At 39.7% G+C, this 26,479-nt stretch overlaps 1 protein-coding gene across 1 annotated transcript in view; it reads left to right on the plus strand.

The window, feature by feature from the left end:
* The window catches only part of LOC128704253 (uncharacterized), a 475,059-nt gene that overhangs the window by 49,485 nt on the left and 399,095 nt on the right, over nucleotides 1-26,479 (plus strand). The window contains exon 2 of the mRNA XM_070091732.1: nucleotides 21,392-21,459. The gene's annotated coding sequence lies outside the window, so the exon portion shown is untranslated. The remainder of the gene's footprint in view (nucleotides 1-21,391; nucleotides 21,460-26,479) is intronic.

Genomic DNA, 26,479 nt, shown 5'->3' on the forward strand with positions numbered 1-26,479 from the left:
ATAATTGTTAGGTAAGACACATATGCAACAGTTAGGTATCTTTATTTCGAAAAGTTTCGCCTACACAGTAGGCTTCTTCAGTCGAGTACAGAAAAGTTGATAGAAGCAGAAAAGACTTGAAGACGATGTAATCAGTCCATCACCCTTAAAGTTTTGAGGTGGTCAGTCCCTCAGTCTGGAGAAGAGCATTGTTCCGAAGTCTGAAACAATGTGGGAATATAATTGAATCTTGTTTCCTAAAAAGCAGTTTAGACAATAATATGAATATTTCCTTTGGTTTATATAAATTAGATCCATTTATAATTAATAGAATTTGGGAAGAATTTAATAATACACTGGACAAATAATAATCTTAAAAATTTTCTAGGGTAGAATAGTTTGTTGGTGGTTGTGTAAAGGACCTGTCCAGTTGGGCCGGCGCGCGTCAGGTGTTTAACCGTTGTGGGATCTGATAGTGAGGTGTTGGCCAGACCCCCTTATATACCTTCCTTGGATGCTTTACTTTCATAATTCCTTGATAATGTGAGTAGTCACGAAAGCGCTTGGAATTTCTCTATTCTTTCAGAGTGGTTGTTTTGCATATATATATATATATATATATATATATATATATATATATATATATATATATATATATATATATATATATATATATATATATATATATATTATAAGAGGTTTTAAAGTGGAAGGGGAAGTTGGCAGGTACCAGCAATTACCATGCAGTTTGTTTCTCCTGATTCACCACTGAACTCTTGGAAAATGATAATGAAAACTTATTAAGCCAAACCTAACGAGCGAGTCCAAATATAGAAAAGAGAACGAGGTAATATACAGCGAACAGTAAATTATGATACTCACTCCCTCCCTTGGGTAATTATTTTCGCGAGAATATTTTACTGGGGTGCAATTATCAATGTAAATTGACAAGAGCTGCAGCGAAACAAAAGAAAATGTGAATCCGTGTTTACCCTCGATTACTCTATGAAATAAAACGACGTTAGTCCTCGTTCCCATTTTCTCTAATAGCGGTATTCTATTTCACAATTCGAATTCGTGTTTTTATATATAAGCTGCAGAAGCAACTTATGCTAATTAGTGCACATTCAGATCTTAATGTTTACATAATTCACAGTGAAACTGAGCGGCTGCGTGAGACCCAGACATGTCCAGTCAAGATGTCTTCAGCCAATGTTGCCACATAGACATGACATTGTTGCCACATAGACATGACATTGTTACCACATAGACATGACATTGTTGCCACATAGACATGACATTGTTACCACATAGACATGACATTGTTGCCACATAGACATGACATTGTTGCCACATAGACATGACATTGTTACCACATAGACATGACATTGTTACCACATAGACATGACATTGTTGCCACATACACATAACATTGTTGCCACATACACAAAACATTGTTACCACATACACATAACATTGTTGACACATGCACGTAATATTGTTGCCACATACACAAAACATCGTTGCCACATACACATAACATTTCTGCCACATACACATAACATTGTTGCCACATACACATAACATTGTTGCCACATACACATAACATTGTTACCACATACACATAACATTGTTGCCACATACACATAACATTGTTGCCACATACACATAACATTGTTGCCACATACACATAACACTGTTGCCACATACACATAAAATCGTTGTCACATACACATAACATTGTTGCCACATACACATAACATTTTTGCCACATGCACATAACATTGTTGCCACATACACATAACATTGTTGACACATACACGTAACATTGTTGCCACATACACATAACATTGCCACATACACATAACATTGCCACATACACATAACATTGTTGCCACATACACATAACATTGTTGCCACATACACATAACATTGTTGCCACATACACAACATTGTTGCCACATACACATAACATTGCCACATACACATAACATTGTTGCCACATACACATAACATTGCCACATACACATAACATTGCCACATACACATAACATTGCCACATACACATAACATTGTTGCCACATACACATAACATTGTTGCCACATACACAACATTGTTGCCACATACACATAACATTGTTGCCACATACACATAACATTGTTGCCACATACACAACATTGTTGCCACATACACATAACATTGTTGCCACATACACATAACATTGTTGCCACATACACATAACATTGCCACATACACATAACATTGTTGCCACATACACATAACATTGTTGCCACATACACATAACATTGCCACATACACATAACATTGCCACATACACATAACATTGTTGCCACATACACATAACATTGTTGCGACATACACATAACATTGCCACATACACATAACATTGCCACATACACATAACATTGTTGCCACATACACATAACATTGTTGCCACATACACATAACATTGTTGCCACATACACATAACATTGCCACATACACATAACATTGTTGCCACATACACATAACATTGTTGCCACATACACATAACATTGTTGCCACATACACATAACATTGCCACATACACATAACATTGCCACATACACATAACATTGTTGCCACATACACATAACATTGTTGCCACATACACATAACATTGTTGCCACATACACATAACATTGCCACATACACATAACATTGTTGCCACATACACATAACATTGTTGACACATACACGTAACATTGTTGCCACATACACATACCATTGTTGCCACATACACATAACATTGCCACATACACATAACATTGTTGCCACATACACATAACATTGTTGACACATACACATAACATTGCCACATACACATAACATTGTTGCCACATACACATAACATTGTTGCCACATACACATAACATTGCCACATACACATAACATTGTTGCCACATACACATAACATTGCCACATACACATAACATTGTTGACACATACACATAACATTGTTGACACATACACATAACATTGTTGACACATACACATAACATTGCCACATACACATAACATTGCCACATACACATAACATTGTTGCCACATACACATAACATTGCCACATACACATAACATTGTTGACACATACACATAACATTGACACATACACATAACATTGTTGACACATACACGTAACATTGTTGCCACATACACATAACATTGACACATACACATAATATTGTTGCCACATACACAAAACATTGTTGCCACATATAACATTGACACATACAAGTAACATTGTTGCCACATACACACAACATTGTTGCCACATACACATAAGACTCTTGCCACAAACACATAACATTGTGTAAGGCTATTGTAACGCTGTCAAGATATTTTGATAATTAATAACATAGAATTGTATGCAAAATAATGATAGCTCTAGGCCTTTCGTGTTGCAATCAACTCATCATCAGGAGCTTGCAAAATTTCAGAAATGAGTAAGTAATCTCAGCAAATTCGTTCGGAAGGACACCTTGCTAAGACTTGCATAACACTGTATATAATGTGCCAGATATTAAATTAAGGTTTGATGAATGTGAAAAATGTTTGTCTGACAAACATTATCAATATTTTCATGATAGAGTATCGAATACAAGGAACGAAGAAACAACAAGTATTAAAAATATATGAGGGGATATACACTAACAGGTTAAGTTCTACACTGTATATACACCAGGAAGAATGTCGGGTATATTTATCTCAGTAGATATAAACCAAGAGGTTTAAATCTCTGTATATACACCAAGAGGTTTATATCTCTGTATATACACCAAGAGGTTTACATCTCTGTATATACACCAAGAGGTTTATATATCTGCATATACACCAAGAGGTTTATATCTCTATATATACTCCAAGAGGTTTATATATCTGTATATACACCAAGAGGTTTAAATCTCTGTATATACACCAAGAGGTTTATATCTCTGTATATACACCAAGAGGTTTATATCTCTGCATATACACCAAGAGGTTTATATCTCTGTATATACACCAAGAGGTTTATATCTCTGCATATACACCAAGAGGTTTATATCTCTGCATATACACCAAGAGGTTTATATATCTGTATATACACCAAGAGGTTTATATCTCTGTATATACACCAAGAGGTTTATATCTCTGCATATACACCAAGAGGTTTATATATCTGTATATACACCAAGAGGTTTAAATCTCTGTATATACACCAAGAGGTTTATATCTCTGCATATACACCAATAGGTTTATATCTCTGCATTTACACCATCTTGATGACGTGGTAAACCTGCACCCTGAGTGTGTTCCCGGGAATAACCAGACTACAGGTTTGATCCAAGCAAAAGGAAGGGTTGTTGAGGTGGTTCGGACATGTAGAGAGAATGGAGCGAAACAGAATGACTTCAAGAGTGTATCAGTCTGTAGTGGAAGGAAGGCGGGGTAGGGGTCGGCCTAGGAAGGGTTGGAGGGAGGGGGTAAAGGAGGTTTTGTGTGCGAGGGGCTTGGACTTCCAGCAGGCATGCGTGAGCGTGTTTGAGAGGAGTGAATGGAGACAAATGGTTTTTAATACTTGACGTGCTGTTGGAGTGTAAGCAAAGTAACATTTATGAAGGGATTCAGGGAAACCGGCAGGCCGGACTTGAGTCCTGGAGATGGGAAGTACAGTGCCTGCACTCTGAAGGAGGGGTGTTAATGTTGCAGTTTAAAAACTGTAGTGTAAAGCACCCTTCTGGCAAGACAGTGATGGAGTGAATGATGGTGAAAGTTTTTCTTTTTCGGGCCACCCTGCCTTGGTGGGAATCGGCCGGTGTGATAATAAAAAAAAAATTTACACCAAGAGGTTCATATCTCTGAATATACTCCAAGAGGTTTATATCTCTCTATATACACCGAGAGGTATATATTTTTAGTTCTCAACGAGAGGTTATATCTCTTATAATATACATGCGGGTCTAGCTCTCCGTATACACCTGGTGGTGACAGGTACAGCGTAGATCCACGCAAGATAAAATATTTAATAAAACAACACCCTGACAACTGCAGAGGTGGCACAGTAGCACCCTGGCAACTGCAGAGGTGGGACAGTAGCACCCTGGCAATTGCAGAGGTGGCAGAGTAACATCCTGGCAACTGCAGAGTTGGCACAGTAACACCCTGGCAACTGCAGAAGCTGCACAGTAACACCCTGGCAACTGCAGAGGTGGCACCTTAACGCCCTGGCAGCTGCAGAGGTGGCACAGTAACACCCTGGCAACTGCAGAGGTGGCACCTTAACGCCCTGGCAGCTGCAGAGGTGGCACAGTAACACCCTGGCAACTGCAGAAGCTGCACAGTAACACCCTGGCAACTGCAGAGGTGGCACCTTAACGCCCTGGCAGCTGCAGAGGTGGCACAGTAACACCCTGGCAACTGCAGAGGTGGCACAATCACACACTGGCAACTGCAGAGGTGGCACAGTCACACCCTGGCAACTGCAGAGGTGGCACAGTCACACCCTGGCAACTGCAGAGGTGACACAGCAACACCCTGGCAACTGCAGAGGTGGCACAGTCACACCCTGGCAACTGCAAAGATGGCACAGTCACACCCTGGCAACTGCAGAGGTGGCACAGTCACACCCTGGGAACTGCAGAGGTGGCACAGTCACACGTTGGCTCCTGTTGATGTGTTGCAGCCACACTCTGGTTCTTGATGACGTGGTAAACCTGCACCCTGAGTGTGTTCCCGGGAATAACCAGACTACAGGTTTGATCCAAGCAAAAGGAAGACAGCGCCAATTTACAGAATGAGGAGTCCTTGACTAATATCTTGGTAGCACCTCCTGAAGGCTGTTTAGTAGAGCAGATCTTGAAATAACAAATAAAAATTCAGTAAGACAGGGGCATGGCTGTCGCTGTCTTGCTGTGTTCTAGTACACCGGTTGACCACCGTCATGTTCATGTACTGTTCGTGGTCATTGTACTAGGACATAGGTGTACCGCCGTCATGTTTATGTTTTGTTTGTGGTCATAATTGTTCCAGGACATAGGACGAAGAGTATCATGTTTGCTGCCTTTGTTTTCATTAACTGGAAAATGGAATTAGCTTTCATTTCTTGATCTTCTATGAAAGTCACCCAGCAAAGACACTATTTCAGTGTGCGTGTAAGTTCCTACTTCTTCAAGCGCCACTATTGTCACACCAGAACAAGTGTATATATTTGTGTTTTACTAATAGCCATTAGAGTTCCGGTTTCAGTTTTGTACAAAAAGTACATTGCAAATTCAGATCTTGGAAATATAAACACATATGCAGTATAATGTGATGCTTTATTGATAACGTTTCGCCCACACAGTGGACTTTTTCAAGTCACAAACAGATCTACCTGGGGTGGAAGGTACGTGAGTATTTATAGTCAGGTTCAGAATGCTGAGGTTAGGTGGAGAATGATGCATGTGATGATCTACCGAGTGGGGTTATAGAGTCTAAAATCTTGGGTAGCTTGGAAGGGAGATTGGATAAGCGTATGAGTAGACCTGCATTGTTCCTCCATTCCTATGTTCCTATGTTGGATAGCGATGAAGAAGTTTCTTGGCAAGTGGTTCAGCTATGTTATAGAAGCCATTATTCTTGTTGAAGTTGATGGATATAGAGATAAGCGATGATTCCAGGATTCTTCGGTATTGAGTGTTGTCTTCTGTGGCGATAAGTCTTGAGTTTCTGTAGTTTATTAAATGGTTGTGTGAATTACGGTGTTGTACACAGGCATTCCTTGTATCCTCAGACCTGCTTGCGTATTGGTGTTCTGAAATACGTGTTTGTAAGTCTCTTGATATTTCGCCCACGTATAATTTGCTGCAGTCATTACAAGGGATTATGTATACCCCTGCAGAGGATGGAAGCTTGTCCTGTCTATTACTGGTAATGTCCTTGATGGTAGTGGTTGTGGAGGTAGATACTTGGAATGAGATATTGAAAAAATGTTGGAAACATGTTTGGCAATGGAGTTGGTGGGGAGGACTATGTATCTCTTCTCGGCAGTGTCTTCTCTGGGTGTGTTGAAGATGTTTAATGCCCGTCGTCTGCAGTCTCTGATGAAGTGACGAGGATAGTGAAGTTTGGAAAATACTTGCTCAATTAAAGTGCATTCTTCCTCAAGGAACTCATTGCTGCAAATTCTGAGTGCGCGCAGGAAAAAAAAACTATAATTACACCACGTTTAGTTTTGGTGTCGTAGTGAGAGTAGAAGTGGAGAAGATCGTGTTGGTTGGAGGGTTTTCGATAGACTTTATAACGGAGTTCATGGTCAGTTTTGCAGAGAAGAATATCAAGGAAAGGAAGAGTGTTGTCGACTTCTTCTTCAAGTGTGAACTGGATTGAGGGCTCGACCTGGTTGAGCTTGTCTTGGAGAGCTTGAACGTTGAATCGTCTGGGAGTTGAGGAGTGTGTCGTCAACATAACGGAGCCAGGTGACAGTCGAAGGAATAATGGTGGAGAAACGCTCGGCTTCCAGATGTTCCATGTATAGGTTCGCCAGGACGGCACTGAGTGGCGAACCCATGGGTAGTCCAAAAGTCTGCTGAAAGAGGTGATTTTCGAAACAGAAACACGTAAAGCCAATACGTAAAGAAACACGTAAAGCCAGTGCATATCTTAAAATATACTGAACTCAACCAACAACGCTCCACTGAGAAACCAAGATTATTGGTTCTACCAGGTACAGTGGCGAACATCGCACACTTTCCCTTTCAAGCAGCAATATTGCGTAGGTACCACGACCACATCTTACATCATAGATAGTACCAATATGAAGCTGGAATTTACACTACACCATACAGAGCTTGCAACAAGAACTAATAAGAAACGGAGAAGACTCTTTGCACACTGTTTCGAGAACGCAATAATGCAGGTAACCGGGACGATACCAGCAATGTATACACTGATCTAAAGTGGGGCATCTTATGTACTGGAAAACTCAAATAATCTACAAAACCTGCAACAGAGATAGACGCCACTGTACTGAAGCATCCTTAATTGCTAATTCCAGCACATGACGCTGTACCTGGTGATTCCCTTCTCTCACATGATACGGCGATTAGAAGACTTGACTTCTTCTCTTCAAGTATTTTGGTCCCAAGACCAAAATGAATCCATACCTTGAAATTTCCATGTATGATCTCCAGATAGAACTCTGGACTGCTGTTGTAACAACAAGTACAGCTGGAGGATACAACATATTTACTAAGCTCAACGATAGAAAAAATCAACGTGACAAATTTGTAAAGGTAATAAAAGATACACCAGTTTGAAGGACTAATTTTGGAACTAATAACTGAATGAAGAGTTGATCTGAGAAAATTATTAACAGGCACAAAGACCATATAAAGAAATTGAAAGGCAACAGACCAAGGTATGTCGTAGACGCTTACTGGCTTAACAAAGTCATTGGTATAAATCCCAGACTTAAGAAATTGTGTACAAAGGACGAAGCTCCAGACTGTGTAGAGCAAATGGATAACTGTAAAATGAAGTACTTTTTTTTTAAGCAAAAGTCTTTATTTGAGAAACCTGGGTAGTATAAGACTGAGGCGAAGGAGAGGTGAGAAGATGTAAGGGGAAGGGAGAAGGAAGCAGACCGTCTACCATATCTACTTAGATAACCAGATAAATTATGAAATTAATTCTGGTGTTCCATTTGGAAGATTAATTCACCTGTATAAAAATTGTTTCTTATATGCAAACATTCGTTACATATTTCGAAGCTAAAATTACTTCTCTGCATACGTATCTTCAGAGCATCAATATATTACTGGCATGAGTGACTCTTGTAATAACCTAAATGGCCAACTGGTAAGAGAATTTCAGTAACTCGACTCACGAAATCGTAATGACACGATTACAAACAAACCATACCATGGGTGGGGTTAGAACCCGCCATCAGAGAGTCGTAAAACTCCAGACCGACGTGTTAGCCACTGGCTCAGTGGCTAACGCGTCGGTCTGGAGTTTTATGACTGTCTGATCGCGGGTTCTAACCCCACCCATGGTATGGTTTATCTCAGTAAGGTTCACACTCATAAAAGAAAGTAGTGGATTGAGATTGATTTCCATTGAAATAAAAAAAATCGGTAGAGAATCATATGATTCCACACAAATTAAAAGTCAACACAATGAGAGAGAGAAAATTTACTCGGTGTTGTGTATCGTCCCTTAAACAAAGCCAGAAGAACGACACTACTGAATACTTAAATTAAACCAATAATTAATAACAAAGAAACAATAACAGTAATTGTCTTTAATGCCCCTAATATGAGCTGAAACAGTAACAAGTCACTACACAAATAACCCGCACATAGAAGACAGGAGCTTACGACGACGTTTCGGTCCGACTTGGACCATTTACAAAGTCACACTAACATGTCGTCGCAAGCTCCTTTCTTCTATGTGCGGGTTATTTGTGTATTGTTTCAGTCTCGATATTGTGCCCTTTTTTGTTATTTATCAGTAACATAACATCATGTCGTCGACTCCTGACAACGTTACACTGTAACTCGCTCTGACCTTAGACTGTGACCTTATCCAGTCATGTGCGGTACAAGAAAAACTAGGCAATAATAATCACAACTCCATTTTATTAAAAATAATCACAGACTTTAAGATATAAAATAACAATATAACGGCTCTCAGCTACGGAGCAGCAGTCTCTGAGACGTGACAAGATACTGAAGACATAAACTGTATCGATCAACTAAATACAAACATAATTCTGATTTAGGCATAATGAGCCAAGAGAGATAAAACGTGAAACGGATCAAACAAAATCAGAATGATTAAACAATTAGTTGAGATTATGAGCAAAAATTACGAACATATATAAAATCTAAATTACCTGCTAACCTCGAAATCCATACTATCTATATACAGTTACGACTCGCGAAATCGTAATAACAACTACAGACGAACCACAGAAGAAGGTGAGAGCAGGAGGGTGTTAGGATTCTCCTGGCACGGTTTCAAGCCCCACCTGGTCTGTGGTTTATATACAGTTTTAACTGTATATACAGAAAACAAGAAAAAATATGATAAGCAGAAATTCGAAAAATAAATGCATTCAAAATACTGTAAAAGAAAATAATTTTCTAATATACATCAGGAGAGAAGAAAAAACAGCGTAAGGGAAGAATAGTGAAAAACAGAAAGTCCAATAACATTATATTCAACACTTTATTCTGGTCTCTGTGGCAACATGGCACCAACATTCCCAGACCGCAAAATTTCTTTTAGATTTTGAATCTAACACACTAAACATTTACACAATTAGCAGTTTTAACATACTAAATTCCTTGATACGTTGAATATTTACAAATCAAATAAAGCTGGTGAACTAACTGCTACAATAATAATAAGAGATAATGCATACTGAAGTATTTACCCACAAATAATATTGAACACAGACAGACGGGAAACTATAAATGTCAACCAGCAATGATTTTAAGCTGATGATCACATCAGCTTAAAATCATTGTTGGTTAAACTAATGGAAATAGTCATAAGAAGGAAGATCAGTAATTCTTTATATTATTAAAATTATACCGGAAATCAACATCGAATTTGGATCAAAAATCATACCATTTTTGACTTACCCGTATTTTTTAATCATATATACAAAACATGGATGATCAAGTGGATACAAAAGCTGTATATCTTTATTCCCCCCCCCCAAAAAAAAAAAAAAAAAAATCATCTGTGAGCGCCATCGAAGACTGCTGCCAGAATAATAGTGCGTGTTATACGAGCAAAAACTGTATGCCTGTGTTATTGTCTGCCTCGCAAACAGGAAACAACGAAAAATACTTAATGTAGAAATGTTTGAAGGACATCACTGATTCTTTACACACATGCTGCTATGTATGATCTTCTATGTAACTGTATTTGCGTATACCAGAATAAACTTACATACTTAATCTTGGGGTAGGGCTAGTATAAACTAGCTGCATTAGCTAGTGACACACAGCTGGGACAAAATGCAACAGCCAAAGCACAGTCATGTGGATAGGTTATCATTGTGATGAGCGGAGTTTCACTGTGAATAACCCCGTATAGGATGTAATTATTTCCGATACTGACAGTTTTTATGCAACAAAATAATGGAAACAAGAGATGGGAAGAACCTTGCAAAACTCATGATCAATATTCACAAATATTCCAAATTTTATCTACGTACTGAGAACAAAAACAAGAGAATAATATTTCGGATACAAAACAATAAGAAACCGCAGTGACTCTCTATAATGCGTATTTTACCCATATCTTTAATACACCATCTGTTATTGCCTTACAAATTAGAGATGTATCGGATGTGACAATTTAGATATCCGTGGATACGGATGTGTATGAGGATGTCTTGATTATTTTGTGGATGCGTATTCGGATGTAAGAAATTGTGCGGATGTTCCACCGATGTTGATGCTGATGTGTGAAATTTTGCGGATGTTTCGCGGATTCGGATTTGGATGCATAAGCGGGTATCCGTTCACAGTAAAATGCGGATACGGATGTAAGAAATTGTGCGGATGTCCGATACATCACTATTACAAATTACATATAAACTGACGATATATTGAATAGAGTTGAGAGAAAATAACTAAATTCTACTATCATTATGAAATAAATCATGTAAAAAAAACACTCGAACCTCCTAACTTTTTCTCTGGTATAAAATGAACACTAAGAGATCTTACTCAACATTTAAACATCATGAACAATATTTATTCACCTGAACACGAACAACAATATCAAGTGCAAGATGAGTCAGTAAGTCAAAACATTGTAACTTTATTGAAATAGATGATACTCGAATGTGTGCATAAGTTATTTTGCAAGTATATATTCAGATTAATTAAACAATCTACTCGCTTAAGCTCTAAGCGTGAAAATAATAATAGCATTTAAGATGGAGTATAACAAGCACTTGGTAAACATTGGATTCCACTAAATACCATCTAGGGGTGAACTATAATCAGTAATGATTACATTTCAGCAATTACATCTTAATGATCTGGTAATAAGAAAACTGCAGAATGAAATATTAGATGTGGAAGTAATGGTTGTGGTGGTGGCTGCGTGTGTACTCACCTAATTGTGGTTGAAGGGGTTGAGACTCGGCTCCTGCCTCTGCCTCTTCACTGATCGCTACCAGGTCCTCTCTCTCTCTCTCTCTCTCTCTCTCTCTCTCTCTCTGCTTCCTGAGCTTTGTCATACCTCGTCTTAAAGCTATGTATGGTTCCTGCCTCCACTACATCACTTGCTAGGCTATTCCACTTCATGACTACTCTATTGCTGAAGAAATACTTCCTAACATCCCTGTGACTCGTCTGAGTCTTCACCTTCCAATTATTTCTGTGTCCCCTCTCTAGAGCAACCTGTCTCTATTCACCTTATCTATTCCACGCAGTATTTTGTATGTCGTTATCATGTCTCCCCTGACCCTCCCGTCCTCCAGTGTCGTCAGTCCGATTTCCCTCAACCTTTCTTCGTAGGACATTCCCCTGAGCCCCGGAACTAGCCTTTTTGCAAACCTTTGCAATTTCTCTAATTTCTTGACGTGCTTGATCAGGTCTGGGTTCCAAACTGGTGCTGCATACTCCAGTATGGGTCTGACGTACACAGTGTACAGTACCTTGAACGATTCCTTACTAAGGTATCAGAACGCTATTCTCAGGTTTGCCAGGGGCCCATATGCTGCAGCAGTTATCTGGTTGATGTGTGCCTCCGGAGACGTGCTTGGTGTTGTGGTTACCCCAAGATCTTTCTCCTTGAGCGAGGTTTGCAATATATGACCACCTAGCCTATACTCTGTCTGTGGTCTTCTTTGCCCTTCTCCGATCAGCATGACTTTGCACTTGGCAGGGTTGAATTCAAGAAGCCAGTTGCTGGACCACGTGTCCAGCCTGTCCAGGTCTCTTTGTAGTCCTGTCTGAGCCTCATCTGATGTAATTCTCCTCATTAACTTCACATCATCTGTGAACAGGGACACCTCTGAGTCTATCCCTTCCATCATGTCATTCACATATGCCGAAAATAGCACTGGTCCTAGGACCGACCCCTGTGGGACCCCGCACGTCACAGGTGCCCACTGTGATACCTCATCACGTACCATTACTCGTTGTTGCCTCCCTGTCAGGTATTTTCTGATCCACTGCAGTGCCCTTCCTGTTATATGCGCCTGATCCTCTAGTTTCTGCACTAATTTCTTATGAGGAACTGTGTCGAAGGCCTTCTTGCAGCCCAAGAAAATGCAATCAACCCACCCCTCTCTCTCGTGTCTTACTTCTGTAACTTTGTCATAAAACTACAGAAGGTTTGTGATACAGGACTTGCCACCCATGAATCCGTGCTGGTTGTCGTCTATAATCTTGTTCCGTTTCAGGTGCTCCACCACTCTCTCCTGATAATCTTCTCCATGACTTTGCACACTATACACGTCAGTGACACTGGTCTGTAATTTAGTGACTCTTTTCTGTCTCCTTTTTTAAATATGGGGACTACATTTGCTGTCTTCCATACCTCGGGTAGTTGCCCAGTTTCAAGGGATGTGTTCAAGATTGTGGTTAATGGGACACACAACATTTCTGCTCCCTCTCTGAGGACCCACGGGGAGATGTTGTCCGGTCCCATTGCCTTTGAGGTATCAAGGTCACTTAGCAGCTTCTTCACCTCCTTCTCAGTTGTGTGTATGTCATCCAGCACTTGTTGGTGTATTCCCTGATGGTGTCCCCCTCTGTCCTGTGTGTGTATGTATGTGTGTGCACACCTGCACCTGATCATTCAGGAGAAACTTCAACGAAGTCCAGTTGTATACACAGCTCCATAGGTAACAATGGAGTTGATGAATTAGACACATGTGCAACATCTGGGTATCTTTATTTTGTAGATGTTTCACCATCCATTGGCTTCATTAGTATATGTCAAGTAAAAGGACACAGATGCAACTAATTTGACATTTTATTGTGGCGACGTTTTGCTCTCCAGGAGCTTTATCAAGCCGTTACTTAACATATTGTCAGTAATTCTATTAATATTAATTCATTAGTATAATACACAGACATAATATAAACACTCTTGATAAAGCCACTAGATGGCGAAACGTCTACAAACATTCCAAGATGTTGTACTTCTGTCTTATTCTTTATCTTTCGGTATAGTATACCACTGATCTAGAACAGCGGAGTTACACGAGGACATGAAAAATAAACACCACTAAAATGTACAGGCAGTGTCAAGCCCATATCTTCCAACCACTGCCATCTCTATGGTAAATTCCATGCAATTTTTTGTAAATGGTATGAAATAGTTTTTCCTCTTATATAGATGTAGGGAGATAACTTAATTCATTATTCATTCCTCCAAAATCTAGATAATATACGTAGTCTTCAATCTACAGTAAATACAATTTGATAGTCCTCAGTAGTAAGCCTCTGTGTGTCCATTATATTTTTCTGCTCTTTCTATTTTTTGTTTTCGTTAATATATATATATATATATATATATATATATATATATATATATATATATATATATATATATATATATATATATATATAGATTATTTGAGAAAATCTAAAAGAATTAGTGATAAGGAAGGAGAAGCGATAATATTTAATCAGTTATGTAAGGAAAAGAGCGAATATAAATGTATAAATTCATTGTTTATGTGGATTAAAATAAGGGTAGGATTCAAAAAGTGGGTTATATTAAGTGTTTATGCACATAAAGAGAGGAGATAAGAGGATAGATAGGGAGAGAGAGAGAGAGAGAGAGAGAGAGAGAGAGAGAGAGAGAGAGAGAGAGAGAGAGAGAGAGAGAGAGAGAGAGAGAGAGAGAGAGAGAATATGTTAAATATCGGAGACCTGCAGAAACTGTTGTAGTGTGTGTAGAAGGTATATTTGGGGTACCCCTGGTACCCCAACCTTGTAAGGTTTAGTAATAGGTAATATGATTAAAAAAAGAGGAAAAATAAGTACACAAGATATGAAATAGGGCATAAGTATTATTAGTAGTATTAGCAGATGATAAGCTGATAGACTTCACGATGAGCAATATTTTAAAGGGTCAACAGATATTTCTGATCATTATTTAATTATAACTACAATAAGAGTAAAAGGTAAAGTAGATGGGAAGGAAGAAATTGAGTAAGAGTCAAGTGAAAGTTTATAAATTAATTTAGGAGGCAATTAAGGTAAGATATAAGCAACTGTTAGGAGAAAGATGGGTTAGAGAGAGTATAGGTAATAGCGAGGCTGAAGGAGTTGAAGAGATTGAAGGAGGTGAAGAGGTATGGGGTAGATTTAAGAATGCAGTGTTAGTGTACATCAGAAGTTTGTGAGTATAGAAGGGCGGGTGCAGGAGGGAAGAGGAACCATTCATAAAGTGATGAGGTAATGAGAGTGGTGAGTTGGCATACGAGGGTTTTTTACATAAATGAAGTGTTATAAGGAGAGTAGAATATATCTAGAGTAAAAGAAAAAGTAGTTAAGAGTTTGGTAGAGAGCAAATGAGAGAGTGGGAGAGGTTTTTGCAGCAAATTTTTCTGTAAATACGAAAGTGTTTTGTAGAAATTAATAAGTCCAGGAAGCTATTAGATAGGGAGAGAGAAGTACTGGGAAGATGTATGGACTATTTTGAGAAGCTGTTGAATATTGATGACAGGGAGGCAGTTATTTCATGCACAGGGCAGAGAGGTATAATATCTTACAGGAGAGACAAAGAGGCAGATGCGAGTGTGTGAGAGGTGCTTGAGGCAGTGGGTAGAATAAAAGTAGGAGAAGCAGCTGGGATTGATTGGAAAAAGAAAGAAATGTTAAAAGCATGAGGAGATAAAGTTTTTGAGTGGCTGCTGCATTTGCTCAGTAAATGCATGAAATAAAGTAAGGTACCTAGGGATTGGCAGAGAGCATGAATACTAAATTTGTGTAAAGGAAAAGGGGAGAAAAGAGACTGAAAAAATTATAGAATAAGCCTGATGATTATATGAGGTAAAGTGCATAGAGTTATTATTGCTTATTATTGAGAGAATTAAGAGAAAGGCAAAACGTAAATAAAGGGAGGTTCTAGAGAAAGTAAGAGATGTGTAGACCAAGTGTTTACGTTGAAATATATAAATGAAGAATATAGACATAAAGAAATGGAAATTGTCGATGCATTTATGGATTCAGGAAAGCATATGATAGGGTGGATACAGAAACAATGTGGAAGATGTTGTAGGTGTATGGAATAGGTTGTAGGTAACTCAAGAAGTCGTAATGACAAGATTGCAAACAAGCCATACCACGGGCTGGATTGAACCCGCGGTCAGAGAGTCTCAAAACTCCAGACCGTCGCGTTAGCCACTGGACCAGCTAGCCACAATAAGATTCGTCCAACTAGGTATATTTCTACACCATAGGAAGGTTAGCATAGGCACCACTGTGACCACAAATGCAAGTTTTTACAGACGAATCTCCAGCTAGCGTGGCCGTGACGAACTCTAGCTCAAGTCTCCTCACTGCCGTCAACATGACTCACGAAATCGTAATGACACGATTGCATACAAACCATACCAAGGTTTGTGGCTAACGCGACGGTTTGGAGTTTTGAGACTCTCTGACTGCGGGTTCAATCCCGCCCATGGTATGGTCGTAGGTAACTTAAAGCAGCTAAAAGTTCTCATGAAGACAGTGAGACTTAACTATGCAGAAGAGTGAGAGATTATATTCCAGTAAAAGTAGACATTAGAGATATATTATGATACAATGGTTGCTTAACAAATCTACGGAAGGGATTGTTGAAGAAGCAATTGCTAGAGTGTTGCCAGAGATGTGGATTAAGAGATAAAATTTTTAATACGACATAGGATTATTCACAGTTGCTTTTAACTTATGATACCGTTCTTTTAGGATATTCTGAAGAGAAGTGAACATAGGAAAGAGTAAGTGGATGACAGTGACAAACAATTTAGGTAATGAAAGACAGTTAAGATTGGAAGGAAGTAGTATGGAGAAAATTAGCGTGTTCAGGTATTTATAAGTTGACATGCCAGCGGATGGGTCTATCAAAGATGAAGTGAAGCATGGAATTGCCGAAGGAAAAACGTAGGTGGTGAATTGAGGTATCAATTCACCACCTATGTTTTTCATGGAAGCAAAAAGGAGATTATATAAGAGTATAATACATTACAGCATACCTATATGGGTGTGAAGAATGGGTTTTGAAGGTTGTAGCGAGTAGTTTGGAGGTTGTAGCGAGTAGTTTGGAGGTTGTAGCGAGTAGTTTGGAGGTTGTAGCGAGTAGTTTGGAGGTTGTAGCGAGTAGTTTGGAGGCAGTGGAAATGTCATGTCTGATCGCAATGTGTAATGCAAATTTTATAAAGAGAATTCGAAGTTTGGAGATTAGAATTAGGTGTGAGGCTACTAAAAATATAGGTAAACTGTTCAGTAAACTAACAACTTGATAAATCAGACACTTGTGCAAAACTTGGGTATCTTTACTGTAAAAACATTTCGCTAACTAGTGGTTTCCTCAGTCCAATACGGTGAAGAATGATTGAATATAAGAAGGAACTTGAGGTATTCAGTCCCTCAACCCAAGCTGATGGACTGAAGAGGGGCAATTTGAACTTAAAATTAGGATGGAGCAAAATTTGATGACATGGAGGGTGTATAAATTTGTAGTGTAAATAATGACGGGTGGAGGTCATCCTAGGAAAAGTTGGAGGGAGGGGATAAAGGAGGTTTTGTATGCCAGGGGCTTGGACATTCACCAGACCTATGTGTGTAAGATGGGAGTAGAGGTAAGTGGTTTTTTGTAACTAGATGTGCTGTTGGAGTGTGAGCAAGCTAATTCATGAAGGGATTTAGGGAAACCTGTTAAACTGGGAGTCCTGGAGGTGGCAAATACAGTGCCTACACTCTGAAGGAGGGATGGGGATATTGCAGTTTGGAGGGTCATCTGAACTGTATTGCCAGCACGCTTCTGACAAGATAGTTTGAGTGAGTCATGGTGCAAGTCTTTTTTTTCCTTTCTCGGGACACCTCACCTTGGTGGGAGACGGCCGGTGTGCTCGGAAAATAAATTATTTCATTGTTAAGATAAAGTTTGATTGCATCTTTTGTTAGTTACAAGGTAATGTGTTTGAATTCACTCTTGTCTCACAATTTCCAGAGGAACAATTTAAAATAACCCATTATTGACCATTAAAATGCCACGAATTGATGAAGTTCCTGGAGAGATCCAAACATTGTCTATAAGTTTCGTTAACAAATTGTTGGTTGGTAGTGAGTTGTTCCAACAACAGTATTGTGACTTATATTAATAATATTCTTCCAATTAATTAAATAAAAAAAATCCTAGCGAAATTCCTCTGTGAGAAGCGAAGGTTCCAATCTTTGCTTAAGAAACTGAGGATGCAATCAACTACCAGGACCAATGTTCTTTCAAGGATATTTTTAACCTTATTAAATATCTCGCTGGGAATTCCAGCAAACCCAGAGTCTAATTTCGCATCGCTCTTCATCCAGCTAAACTCGACGCCATGTAAGTTATATTATCAGGGTTTCAAAGGACCAAGAATAGTAGGTAATTACGAATATCGTAAAAGAACGGAGAGGGAGACTGGGAGAAATATACTTGTGCGTTTTGACTTTCTTCCTCCTCCTCCTCCTCTGTCCGTAGTATCTCTTGGTCAGACACTATAATACGAACCCTTTACGCACAATTATCAAGATGGTGAAGGGAACCATGTAAAAAAAAGTTAAATAGATACTATTATTAGCTTTACTTTATCATCTGCCGACCATCTGCCTGTCTGCTCACCTGCACGAGAATTACACTGGATCATGCCTCAGGCTAAAATAGGAACTTTAACCTTTCCTCCTCCTGGAGCACAGCCACAATTATACAGAGTCTCGCCGAGTCTGAAGGATCTGTAAGTCATTAACAGGCAAATGAGTTTCCCTCTTTCCTAATATGTTTATTTTTCCTCTATTATCTACCTTGTGCATAATTAGTATCAAATTTGCTTTTTCTGAGTTCGTAAAGTGAAGTCCAGGATTTTTCCATAATTCAAGGTACAGCTTAACAAATCTTTGAGAGCAAATGTGTTGGAGATGTCCGAGCAAAGCTTAGACCTCTCCACTGAATGACACCCGAATTGCCATGACAATGTTCTCCATCGAGACACCACAAGACTCCAAGCGGACATCAACCAAATCTTTAAATGAGCCACTGATAGCAATATGAAGTTCAATAATGAGAAATTTCAACTACTCAGATATGGAAAACTTGAGAAAATTAAAACTGTATAAAGGCATATAACAAATTCTAACCACACAATAGAGCAAGAAAATATTGTGAAGGACCTGGGAGTGATAATGCCAGAGGATCTTACCTTCAAAGACCACACTGTATTCACCTCATCTGCCAGAAAAATGATAGGATGGATAATAAGAAACTTCAAAACTAGCGACGCAAAGCCCATGATGATTCTCTTAAAATCGCTTGTTCTCTCTAGGCTGGAATACTGTTGTACACTGACTGCCCCCTTCAAGGCTGGCGAAACTGCCGACCTGACGAGTGTACAGAGAACATTCACGGCACACATAAGTACGATAAGGCACCTAAATTACTGGAATGCAGGCGAGAAAGATACATGATAATAAACAATTGGAAAATCCTAGAGAGATTAGTACCAAACCTGTACACGAAAATCACTCCCGATGAAAGCAAAAGACTCGGCAGGGGAGGCAACATTCCCGGAATGAGAAGCAGGGGCGTCACGGGACAGGATGGGTAAAAGTAAAAAAAAAAATAACTACGCTAACGTTATTTTATAAATAAGCATAACAGACATAATACCATAACATAAACTGTTATAATCTTACGGAACAGACGTTAACATAGTCGGCATTTTCGTTCTTACATTGTGGGTTAGCAGTGAATATAAATACTTGTTTGTAAGAAAATATTTAGGTTTTCCAGGCTTTGCTACAGTTGTTGGTCCAGCCTCTAAACTATCCATTGATAAATGTTAATTAACGCTGCTGAATCCAAGTTTGAACACTTGCATGGAGTTCCCTTCAGTTTTGAATGCTAGATATGATATTAACGTAAATGTTTCATGGTTCGAGTACCAAGAATCGCGTCTCTACCTGCTCTTGCCCTGATTAATCCACATGGGTTTATTACTTCACTTTGTAATAATATTATTGATTCATTCAGTTTCTCCATTGCTCTTATGTTTTACTGACTGTCAGATGATCAGTTTCCTTCTGTGACGTCACGTCATGTATCAGATATATTTCTTTGCTTCACTTTCTAAATCCCCTGTGTCAATTTTTCTCTTGAATCAAATAATGTGATTTTTTTCCCCATTTGTGACTCACTGTTTGTAATCCATTCCTCTTTTGTCTCGTCTGAAAATTTTCTTATCATTTTCCTTTCTTCAAAATTCTTTCCCTCTCTAAGAATCATTCCAAGTTAATCGCTGCAGTATTTTCTACGTCGTGCACATGTCATTTCGTGGTCATATTTCTCATTCTGACCTGGTACTGGGACTGAACATTTAAATAGTGCAACTTAATACATTATAGAAACGTCGAAACTCATACTTGACCATTATTCTTACCTGAATTACATTAATTTTTTTTGTTTAAGGGAAAGTAAAGGTTCTACACTGACTCTGATAACATAAACACACACTGAAGGGATGAAAATGGAAAATACAATATATAAAAATCCTATGAACCGTCTTTTATCTGTCACCATCTTTTACACTGTTGACATTAATAAATACATGTGCAGGAGACTGACATCACTGATATAATGCTATACCAGTTTATTCTTCTACTCTTCCGAGTGATGTTTCCTCCCTGTCTGTGATTCTTGGTGAAACCCCAACAGTATTTTCGACTTGATTTAATATTCTTTTCTAAGAATCGTATTGGTGTATTTAATAGGAAAGTCTCTCGGGGACAAGTTTATTGTTTATGGCTGGCTAGCTGCGCCAGTTCCAGCATCCTGGTATGTTTAATGACTTTCTAAAATGGCATTCTTAGAGTGTCAGCCCCTTGCTAGAGGTAGGATGTAGGATGAAAGATAAGGTAGGAGAGAAGAATAAAGAGATAGAATGGAATGATGTAAGCAGAAGTAGGATGGAAAGAAAATAGAGGTTTTTCTGGAAGGATGAAAGAGGAAGCAAGACTGATGAATCAGTGTAGAAGGATAAGAGAATGACATAAGTAGAATGAAAGAAGATATGTGATGGTAAATGAAAACGGAAGAAGGAATGAAGGACAAAAGAGTGAAAGTTGAGATATTATGAAAAACAGTAAATTTTCAGAGCTAAAATTAAGTCTCTTCCCTCTCTGGCAGGATATCGGTCCTTCAGTAATCAATAGACCTGAGAGACTGAAGGTCCCCGACCACATCTGACCAGTAAGGTATTTACTGATATATTTTATCCACTATATATGCATAGATATTTTCCGCAAGTTGTCGATACCAGGTAATAATAAAATTAATAATATTAACTTTTAATAATTATAATAATTTTTTTTATGTGAATGCTAACTAAGAAAATTACATTTCGATTATTAATTTGTTAGTCACATGTTTATGTTGTATGTCCAGACTTTGTATGTCAGGAAGATGTATGTCCTAACTCGGCTTGTCTTAGACACGTGTCAGAGAACAAGTGTTATACTTGAACACAAAAATATGTTATCGATGCATTTTTATAATAGTTATTGAGAGTCAAAGTAAAAGAAACATTACGAAAATGAATTAAAACTGACTCGTCTTTAATTATCTCTCCTCTCCTTCACACTGTTCTTCTCTCCTTCACACTGTTCTTCTCTTCTTCACACTGTTCTTCTCTCCTCTCCTTCACACTGTTCTTCTCTCCTCTCCTTCACACTGTTCTTCTCTCCTCTCCTTCACACTGTTCTTCCTTCCTCTCCTTCACACTGTTCTTTTCTCCTGGCCTTCACACTGTTCTTCTCTCCTCTTCTTCACACTGTTCTTCTCTTTTATCCTTCACACTGTTCTTCTCTTCTTCACACTGTACTTCCTTTCTCCCGCACACTGTTCTTCTCTCCTTCACACTGTTCTTCTCTCCTTCACACTGTTCTTCTCTCCTTCACACTGTTCTTCTCTCCTCTCCTTCACACTGTTCTTCTCTCACCTCACTGTTCTTCTCTCCTCTCCTTCACATTGTTCTTTTCTTCTCTCCTTCACACTGTTCTTCTCTCCTCTCCTTCACAATGTTAATCTCTCCTCTCCTTCACACTGTTCTTCTCTCCTCTCCTTCACATTGTTCTTTTCTTCTCTCCTTCACACCGTTCTTCTCTCCTCTCCTTCACACTGTTCTTCTCTCCTCTCCTTCACAATGTTCTTCTCTCCTCTCCTTCACTATGTTCTTCTCTCCTCTCCTTCGCAATGTTCTTCTCTCCTCTCCATCACACTGTTCTTCTCTCCTCTCCTTCACACTGTTCTTCTCTCCTCTCCTTCACACTGTTCTTCTCTCCTCTCCTTACCACTGTTCTTATCTCCTCTCCTTCACACTGTTCTTCTCTCCTCTCCTTCACAATGTTCTTCTCTCCTCTCCTTCACATTGTTCTTTTCTTCTCTCCTTCACATTGTTCTTTTCTTCTCTCCTTCACAATGTTCTTTTCTCCTCTCCTTCACAATGTTCTTCTCTCCTCTCCTTCACATTGTTCTTTTCTTCTCTCCTTCACACTGTTCTTCTCTCCTCTCCTTCACACTTTTTTTCTCTCCTCTCCTTCACACTGTTTTTCTCTCCTTCACACTGTTCTTCTCTCCTCTCCTTCACACTGTTCTTCTCTCCTCTCCTTCACACTGTTCTTCTCTCCTCTCCTTCACACTATTCTTCTCTCCTCTCCTTCACACTGTTCTTCTCTCCTTCACACTGTTCTTCTCTCCTCTCCTTCACACTGTTCTTCTCTCCTCTCCTTCACACTGTTCTTTTCTCCTCTCCTTCACACTGTTCTTCTCTCCTCTCCTTCACACTATTCTTCTCTCCTCTCCTTCACACTGTTCTTCTCTTCTTCACACTGTTCTTTTCTCCTCTCCTTCACACTGTTCTTCTCTCCTCTCCTTCACATTGTTCTTTTCTCCTCTCCTTCACACTGTTCTTCTCTCCTCTTCTTCACACTGTTCTTCTCTCCTCTCCTTCACACTGTTCTTCTCTCCTCTCCTTCACATTGTTCTTTTCTCCTCTCCTTCACACTGTTCTTCTCTCCTCTTCTTCACACTGTTCTTCTCTCCTCTCCTTCACACTGTTCTTCTCTCCTCTCCTTCACATTGTTCTTTTCTCCTCTCCTTCACACTGTTCTTCTCTCCTCTCCTTCACACTGTTCTTCTCTCCTCTCCTTCACACTGTTCTTCTCTCCTCTCCTTCACACTGTTCTTCTCTCCTTCACACTGTTCTTCTCTCCTCTCCTTCACACTGTTCTTCTCTCCTCTCCTTCACACTGTTCTTTTCTCCTCTCCTTCACACTGTTCTTCTCTCCTCTCCTTCACATTGTTCTTTTCTCCTCTCCTTCACACTGTTCTTCTCTCCTCTTCTTCACACTGTTCTTCTCTCCTCTCCTTCACACTGTTCTTCTCTCCTCTCCTTCACATTGTTCTTTTCTCCTCTCCTTCACACTGTTCTTCTCTCCTCTCCTTCACACTGTTCTTCTCTCCTCTCCTTCACACTGTTCTTCTTTCCTCTCCTTCACACTGTTCTTCTCTCCTTCACACTGTTCTTCTCTCCTCTCCTTCACACTGTTCTTCTCTCCTCTCCTTCACACTGTTCTTTTCTCCTCTCCTTCACACTGTTCTCTCCTCTCCTTCACAGTGTTCTTCTCTCCTCTTCTTCACACTGTTCTTCTCTCCTCTTCTTCACACTGTTCTTCTCTCCTCTCCTTCACACTGTTCTTCTCTCCTCTCCTTCACATTGTTCTTTTCTCCTCTCCTTCACACTGTTCTTCTCTCCTCTCCTTCACACTGTTCTTCTCTCCTCTCCTTCACACTGTTCTTCTCTCCTCTCCTTCACACTGTTCTTCTCTCCTTCACACTGTTCTTCTCTCCTCTCCTTCACACTGTTCTTCTCTCCTCTCCTTCACACTGTTCTTTTCTCCTCTCCTTCACACTGTTCTCTCCTTTCCTTCACATTGTTCTTTTCTCCTCTCCTTCACACTGTTCTTCTCTCCTCTTCTTCACACTGTTCTTCTCTCCTCTCCTTCACACTGTTCTTCTCTCCTCTCCTTCACATTGTTCTTTTCTCCTCTCCTTCACACTGTTCTTCTCTCCTCTCCTTCACTGTTCTTCTCTCCTCTCCTTCACACTGTTCTTTTCTCCTTCACAATGTTCTTCTCTCCTCTCCTTCACACTTTTCTTTTCTCCTTTATAATGTTCTTCTCTCCTCTTCTTCACAATATTCTTCTCTCCTCTCCTTCACACTGTTCTTCTCTCCTCTCCTTCACACTGTTCTTCTCTCCTCTCCTTCACAATGTTCTTCTCTCCTCTCCTTCACACTGTTCTTCTCTCCTCTCCTTCACAATGTTCTTCTCTCCTCTCCTTCACACTGTTCTTCTCTCCTCTCCTTCACAATGTTCTTCTCTCCTCTTCTTCACACTGTTCTTCTCTCCTCTCCTTCACACTGTTCTTCTCTCCTCTCCTTCACACTGTTCTTTTCTCCTTCACAATGTTCTTCTCTCCTCTTCTTCACACTGTTTTTCTCTCCTCTCCTTCGCAATGTTCTTCTCTCCTCTCCTTCACAATGTTCCTCTCTCCTCTCCTTCACAATGTTCTTCTCTCCTCTCCTTCACACTGTTCTTCTCTCCTCTCCTTCACAATGTTCTTCTCTCCTCTCCTTCACAATGTTCTTCTCTCCTCTCCTTCACAATGTTCTTATCTCCTCTCCTTCACACTGTTCTTCTCTCCTCTTCTTCACACTGTTCATCTCTCCTCTCCTTCACACTGTTCTTTTCTTCCTCTCACTGTTCTTCTCTCCTCTCCTTCACACTGTTCTTCTCTCCTCTTCTTCACACTGTTCTTCTCTCCTCTTCTTCACACTGTTCTTCTCTCCTCTCCTTCACACTGTTCTTCTTTCCTCTCCTTCACACTGTTCTTTTCTCCTTCACACTGTTCTTCTCTCCTCTCCTTCACACTGTTCTTCTCTCCTCTTCTTCACACTGTTCTTCTCTCCTCTCCTTCACACTGTTCTTCTCTCCTCTCCTTCACACTGTTCTTCTCTCCTTCACACTGTTCTTTTCTCCTTCACACTGTTCTTCTCTCCTCTTCTTTACACTGTTCTTCTCTCCTTTCCTTCACACTGTTCTTCTCTCCTCTCCTTCACACTGTTCTTCTCTCCTCTCCTTCACACTGTTCTTCTCTCCTCTTCTTCACACTATTCTTCTCTCCTCTCCTTCACACTGTTCTTCTCTCCTCTCCTTCACACTATTCATCTCTCCTTCACACTGTTCTTCTCTCCTTCACACTGGTCTTTCCTCTTCTTCACAATGTTCTCCTCTCCTTCACAATGTTCTTCTCTCCTCTCCTTCACACTGTTCTTCTCTCCTCTCCTTCACACTAATCATCTCTCCTTCACACTGTTCTTCTCTCCTCTCCTTCACACTAATCATCTCTCCTTCACACTGTTCTTCTCTCCTTCACACTGTTCTATCCTCTTCTTCACAATGTTCTCCACTCCTTCACAATGTTCTCCTCTCCTTCACAATATTCTCCTCTCCTTCACAATGTTCTCCTCTCCTTCACACTGTTCTTCTCTCCTTCACACTGTTCTATCCTCTCCTTCACAATGTTCTCCTTCAGAATGCTCTCGTCTCCTTCACAATGTTCTCCTCTCCTTCACAATGTTCTCCTTCACAATGTTCTCCTCTCCTTCACAATGTTCTCCTCTCCTTTACAATGTTTTCTTCTCCTTCACAATGTTCTCCTCCTTCACAATGCTCTCCTCCACAATGTTCTCCTCTCCTTCACAATGTTCTCCTCCTTCACAATGTTCTCCTCTTCTTCACAATGTTCTCCTCTCCTTCACAATGTTCTCCTCTCCTTCACAATGTTCTCCTCTCCTTCACAATGTTCTCCTCTCCTTCACAATGTTCTCCTGTCCTTCACATTGTTCTCCTTCACAATGTTCTCCTCTCCTTCACAATGTTCTCCTCTCCTTCACAATGTTCTCCTGTCCTTCACATTGTTCTCCTTCACAATGTTCTCCTCTCCTTCACAATGTTCTCCTCTCCTTCACAATGTTCTCCTCTACCCTCCTTCACAATTGTCTTCACTTTCCAGTGTACTGATGGAACGCAAAGTTGGATACACTAGCTATTGTTGGGGAAAATGGGATACACAGTAGTAATGCAGAGATACAGCCTGGAATACACTTCACAATGCAGGGATACAGCATGGGATACAATAGAATAATGTAATAGC

This window comes from Cherax quadricarinatus, chromosome 37 (genome assembly GCF_038502225.1).
Source record: "Cherax quadricarinatus isolate ZL_2023a chromosome 37, ASM3850222v1, whole genome shotgun sequence".
Lineage (NCBI taxonomy): Eukaryota > Metazoa > Arthropoda > Malacostraca > Decapoda > Parastacidae > Cherax > Cherax quadricarinatus.